Source organism: Nyctereutes procyonoides, unplaced genomic scaffold, assembly GCF_905146905.1.
Source record: "Nyctereutes procyonoides isolate TBG_1078 unplaced genomic scaffold, NYPRO_anot_genome, whole genome shotgun sequence".
Classification (NCBI taxonomy): domain Eukaryota; kingdom Metazoa; phylum Chordata; class Mammalia; order Carnivora; family Canidae; genus Nyctereutes; species Nyctereutes procyonoides.
This window is the reverse complement of record NW_026575043.1, coordinates 1,207,465-1,213,677: the sequence shown is the minus strand read 5'-3', so window position 1 is coordinate 1,213,677 and position 6,213 is coordinate 1,207,465. Positions and strand designations below refer to the sequence as shown.

The window sequence follows — 6,213 nt, the reverse complement described above, 5'->3', positions numbered from 1 at the left end:
ACACCTGCTGTGATGCTATCAATACTAGTATTTTCCATTAGTATACACAATTCATAACAAATTAGTAGTTGTGTGTTTTGTTTTTGTTTTTTTAATTTAGACAGGGATTAGGAACAAAAACTGTGCCAATTCTGGGAAATAATAATTTATTGAGACTTGCTTGCATGATGTATATTTACATAAAATGTTCTCACTGAAAACAGGTCAATCTTAACTTATTTTCTGACTGTATGCATTGGAAATTTGTTTGGGGCTTAGTAGCTGTTTTGCTTGAACAAATCTCCATGGACTCAGTTTTCACTTCTCACTTCACTCCTTACCCAGCTTATTATATTTGTGCCTAGTTTTTAGCTCTTTATTACCGCCCTCCCCCACCCATAATATTCATCTGCCCACAACATTGCAATAAACATGTAATGCAACGAGGAGGGAAGAATTCAATAGAAGTATGCATTTTAAGAATCGCATTTGACAAAGAAACTTGGAGACCAGGAACTCATTTAAAAACAAATACAAAATTGGCTTAAATTCTACTTAGCTCTTCAAAGGAGACAAAATAGCTGAAAATGCAGAAGTGCTTATAAAAAGAGATTTAGTCCGCTGAGGAGAGGAGGTTTCACATGGGCTTGAAAAGGCAAAGTCAAAAGTCAAAATATATCCTCTCTGTGCCTCAACTTCCTCCTTTGTAAAAAGTGCTTTCAAGAATGTGTGGCAAATATGATGGAGTATTGTCCTAAATTTTTTATGGCTTTCCACCAGCCTTTGATGTCAGTACAAACACTAAAGATTGCTTCCTGAGAATGTCTTTCAGAAGCTGCTGGCTCTCTATAATCGGAAAGGGCATCTATTCCCCCAAATTTCCTGTGCTCTTTGCTGCTGGGATCAGGCACTTTCCAGACTTAACAACTTCACCTCTTCGCAGCCAGTGTTTTCAAGTTGCTCCAGTCCGCAGCTCGTGGACAGTGAGAGATGGAGTTTTGGCAGTTCACAGATGCCCAGACAGTGGAAGAAATTGATGGAGCTCATAACCAGCTTGCGCCCGCCCTCCTAAAAGATTTGAGTTATAAACTGGAATTTCCGCCTAAGAGATTTTTCTGCAATGCTGGGCGGGGAGCCATCCAATTTTGCAGAAGTCTCAAGATGTGGGCACCACACTAAAAAGAGCAACGCTGTGAGCAGGATTTGAACCTGCGCGGGGAGACCCCATTGGATTTCGAGTCCAACGCCTTAACCACTCGGCCATCACAGCCCCTCTCTTACTGCCCTTACTTGTGACACAGAAGGCAAGTATGTGTCATTTACCACACTGTTAGAAGAGATAGGGTGACTGATGGCTCAGTGTCCCCTCAAAACCTTCTCCAACCCCAGCTTTACATATTTCATTTAATGGCATTTTCAACTTTTCAGATATTTGGGCAAAAATCTTGGCAATACCTTTTGACTTCTATTATTATTTCATTCCACCTATGTGAAGGAATTCATGAATTCTCTCCACTCAAAATGCATCTAGATCCAAAAAAACTTCTCACTGCCCAACTACTATCACCCTGGACCATGACACCTTCATCTCTAACATGGGCTGTTGCAAAAATCTCCTAATAGGTTCCCCTTCTTCCACCCTTTCCAGGCTTATTCAGTGATGAGCAACCAGAGAGATCTTTTTGAACCCAACACACTTGGAGCACAACTTTGCTTAAAACTCAACGTCTCTTCATTTCATCAGAGTAAATGCCAAAGGCCCCACTTAGGCTACTGAGCTGCCCAAGATCTCTTTTCTCCCACTGTGCCCCTTGCTTACTCTGCTGTATTTGTTGTTGGCCTTCTTGTTCTTCATGGCATATATCAGGCACATTACTGTTTCAGGGACTTTGCACTGACTGTTCCCTCTGCTGGGATATTCTTGCTTAGATATATGTATGACCCTTACCTACTTCAGGTGTTTTCTCAAATATCAACATATCAGGAAACCCAGTCTGAACATTATATCTAAGTCATACACTTCCCTCATTCCAGTGCTTCTCCTCATTCTTTGCTTTATTTTTCTCCATACTGCTCATGATCCTTTAACACACCATGTAACTTATTTATTTTGTGTGAAACCATGTGAATTATGGTTCAAATGCAAGTACTCCTGGCTCCACATTACATGCTATTCCTTAACATCTTTTTGGAAATGTGTGTATTTTATTCAAATTACCCAAAGCCCTGATCTTCTGATCTTCTCACAATTTCCATATGTAAGGAGGAAGAATTCTTCCTCTATTCTGGGGAATATGAGTCCAACTAACAAAGGACAGTGTAGCAGGAGAAAAAGTTTACAAATATTGTCAATGTGTATATTTTTTATTTTAATTTTACATGCATGAAGTCTTCACAGAAAAGAAGTGAGAACCCAAAGAAGTTAGAATTGAAAGCTTTTAAATCATTTTAGTAAAGGGTGATACAAAGGGAAGTGGGTAGACAAAGAAAAGGAGAGTTTGGACTTGTAGGGGGAACATTTTATGGGAAGGTAAATATATGGGGAAACTAGTGGAAGCTGAGTTATTTTAGCAGGATTTGTTTCTCTGGTAGGAGAGCTGGGAGGCAACACCTTCACAACCGGGCAGGGATGCCCTGCTTTTCTGCAGAGAGCCCTTCCTGCTTGCTCTTCCTCAAATGCTCTCAGCTCAACATCATTCTTAAGCTAACGTGGCATATTTCAGGGCGGCAAATATTTGTGTTTGTTTTTATGTGTGAGACCCCAAAAGAAAGGACCAGTTCATGTCCTAAAGGAAACAAATACAGAAGCAAAAGGAACAATGTGTTTTTGCCTGGTTTCAAACCAGGGACCTTTCACGTATTAGGCAAATGTGATAACCACTACACTACAGAAACCAGGTATAAGATGAGCACTTAGATAAAAGTAAATATGTCTTGATGCCCCATGTCTTTTTCCTGGAAGGATTTCTTTTGATGAAGTTAACACTATCTTACCAGTAGAAATGCATTTGCCAAATATATCTACCATAATGTTCAGAGAAGCCTGTTTAGGACAGCCGGAAAATTGGAGGCTACCCCAGTGCCCTTGAAGGCCCTCTAGAGAAAATGACACCAGATCTAAGACTTCAAAGATTAATAGAGAACAATGGAAGTATGATGCATAGAGTTAGAAAAGGGGCTTTGTCATTGGGAACTGAATGGAGTGGGCATGATGTTGGTAACAGCAGGATATCCAAGGATTTGAAGCAGGGCATGGAAATAAATGAGATTAAATGAGAATATGTGGGCCAGGTCAGAGAAAACATGGGATGTACCTTCCAAAGAGGGGAAGGTATATTTTAATCTGAATATGAGGAGAGGAGTTGGAGCCTAACCATTAATTTTGGAGTGTAGATGTCATCAGTGAAGATTTCTTTTTTTTTAAATCAAAGTGTAATTTACATAATTAAAATGTACTAATCTTAAGGACACAGATCAATGAAAAAAAAGTCACATCAACTCATTGATTCAATAAACTCAGCAAATGGCAGCCAGGATAACCATGAAGAAAATCATAACTACCCAAATTATATTGAAATGATTGAAAACCAAAGATTAAAAAAACCTTAACAGCAGCTGGAGGGAAAAGATAATACATTTTAGGTCAAACAAAGGTTAAATGGAATAATAAATATTAATTCAAAGAAAAGCAGAAAAAAAGAACAAAAAAGTGGGATAAATGGAAAACAAGTAACTTGATGATGAACTTAAATCCAAATATCAATAATTGCATTAATGTAAATGAAATATATACATAATTAAAAGGCAGAGATTGGCAGGCTAAATAGTAAAATAAAACAAAGAAAAACAGGAGTCAATGGTACCCTGCTTACAGGAGACACATAAGAGGATTAAAGATGACAGGTTGTAAGTAGTATGGTGAGGGAAGATATACCTTGAAAACATCAACCATTAGAAAACTGGTGTGGATATATCAATATCAGACAGAATAGACCCCAAGGTAAAAAGACCAAAGATAAAGAAAAACATTCAATAACTATAAAATGATTAATTCACCAAGAATTATTAATTTTTATGAAACAAAACTGAGAAAATCAAACAAGAAATAGAACAACCACAACTATGGTTGGTGATTTTAAAGGCCTGTTTCAGTAGCTGATGAGAAGCTGAAAGAAAAGGGGAAATAAGTTGGATACAGAAGATTTGAACCATAGCTAGTAATTAATCAACTTAACCTAGTTAGCACTTACACGACACTACGTAACTAATGCAGAATACACATTATTTTCAAGTTCACATGAAAAATTCACCAAAACAGAACCATCAAGCAAGTCTCAAAACTTTTTAAAGGATTAAAATAATTTAAAAAATATTTTCTGATAACAGAATTAAACTAGAAGTCAATAACAAAAAGATAAATACAAAATTATCAGATATAGGGAAACTTCAGCATCACACTTCTAACTAACCCACAAATCAAAGTAAAAGTATAATCGAAACTAGAAAATATTCTAACTAAAAGAATGAAAGGACAACATGCAACTAGAACAGTGCTTAGAGGGAAATAAGTATGGTTAGATGTATATGTTAGGAAGAGAAAGAGAAGGTTAAAAACTGGGAAATTTTAAGGAGGAAAAGATGTTTTATATTTTAAGCCATAAACTTTGCTGTATTGAGAATGCTTTGATGGCCAATTTTGAAGACAAGGGAACCAGAGGAGGCTCTTATAGGTTATGGACAAGAAGAGATATTGAAGACCCAAATAGGGACCAATAGAAGGATAGAAGGGAAAGACATCTTACACATGTTGAAGGCAAAGTCAACAAGGCTTTCCAAGGTGGGAAGAATCAAGGTTAACCACAGGTTTCCAACAGGACTGATGTCAGTTGAATTTCTGGTGCATTGTGTTGGTGGTGTCTCTATGAAATCCAAGTGGAAATGGAAATATGAGTTTGAAGCTATGGAGAGATCTGTCTTAACATATGGATATCTGGGGAGATCAGGTCCAGCCAGGCAGCCAAGATGTTTAGAGTTGAGGAAATTCTGAAGGATGAAGGATTAATTCCAGAGACTCAACAATGACTCAAGATGTGAACATCAGCCCTAGAAAGCCAAGACACTTGAGATTCTTTCAGTTGCAATCATGGTGTAGGTATAAGACTCAAGAACTTAAAACTGAACCATCTGAGAGTGTTCGATACTCCTGAGTTTGGCGCACTGTTCATGTGGAATTGTAGACACAGACTCAGCACTAAGCAATCCCAATACAGAGGAGAAGTGTGGTAACAGGTAACAGGGACAGATGACCAGATGATCTCAGCTGCATCTGCAAAGTAATGATTTCTGGAAGTAGTTATTCACAGTGTGGTCATCACCAAATTCATTTCATACCTAAAGTTTCCTGGTTAGACACCAAGTGGATATATTTCCTAACCACTTTTCTTTCCCTGACATTTCTTATCGTCACCATACTTTACCTTTCACTTTTTTTTGGGGGGGGGGGCGCTTACCTTTCACTTTTTAATGCACATTTCATTCAAATGAATTCACCAAACTACCCAGGGCCCAACTTAACCAATGAATAGCTGGACATGAGGAAGAAAGAACCACATAGCTGGCCTAAAGGGGAGGCAATTTGAATAAAAAATAACTTATGTCTGGAAAGAAATAGTATTTCAATTAGAGAACTCCCTTTAGCAAAGGCAAAACTGAATGTCCAGGACATGGTTAAAATTGTCTTATAGAGTAGTCACTTTTTGTCATTTAGTACTGTTAACTATGCAACTCTTCCTGAGTTACATGATGTCATCCATTAGATTCAAAGCCACTTTAAGGAGTTTTAAAAAAATATTAGTCTTCTAACACTTCTGCATTCTCAGATGCTCAGCAATTGACAAAGTTATTAATCCCTTCTTAGTAATCAGTAATTCCTTGGTAATGCAAAGAATATCTGAAAGGGCATGTTATCAAAGTGGTTGAATCTCTATGTTACCTGATCTCAAAAGCTAGGGCTAAGGGGCAAACCTCAGCTGGGTTGGCTATAGCCAACCATTTGTCATGTTTAGGACAAATACCCTGAGTCCTTAAATCACTCTTGGTATAGGTATTGGGAATGCTTCTCCAAAGGCCCTGAACATCACAAGATTCATCCTAAGTTCAAGTTGGTTCCTATTCACCCAAAGAAAGTACAGGGGTTTAAAAAAAAAATCACAAAAGCTAGGAAGAAAGTAGAAT

General features: G+C 37.8%; 2 non-coding genes across 2 annotated transcripts; both read right to left on the bottom strand.

The window, feature by feature from the left end:
• Positions 1–1,167: 1,167 nt before the first annotated feature.
• On the bottom strand, positions 1,168–1,249 carry TRNAS-CGA (transfer RNA serine (anticodon CGA)). Its single transcript has one exon. It is a non-coding gene; the product is annotated as a tRNA-Ser (tRNA).
• Positions 1,250–2,801: 1,552 nt separating this feature from the next.
• On the bottom strand, positions 2,802–2,874 carry TRNAI-AAU (transfer RNA isoleucine (anticodon AAU)). The gene has a single exon. It is a non-coding gene; the product is annotated as a tRNA-Ile (tRNA).
• Between the last annotated feature and the right edge of the window lie 3,339 nt (positions 2,875–6,213).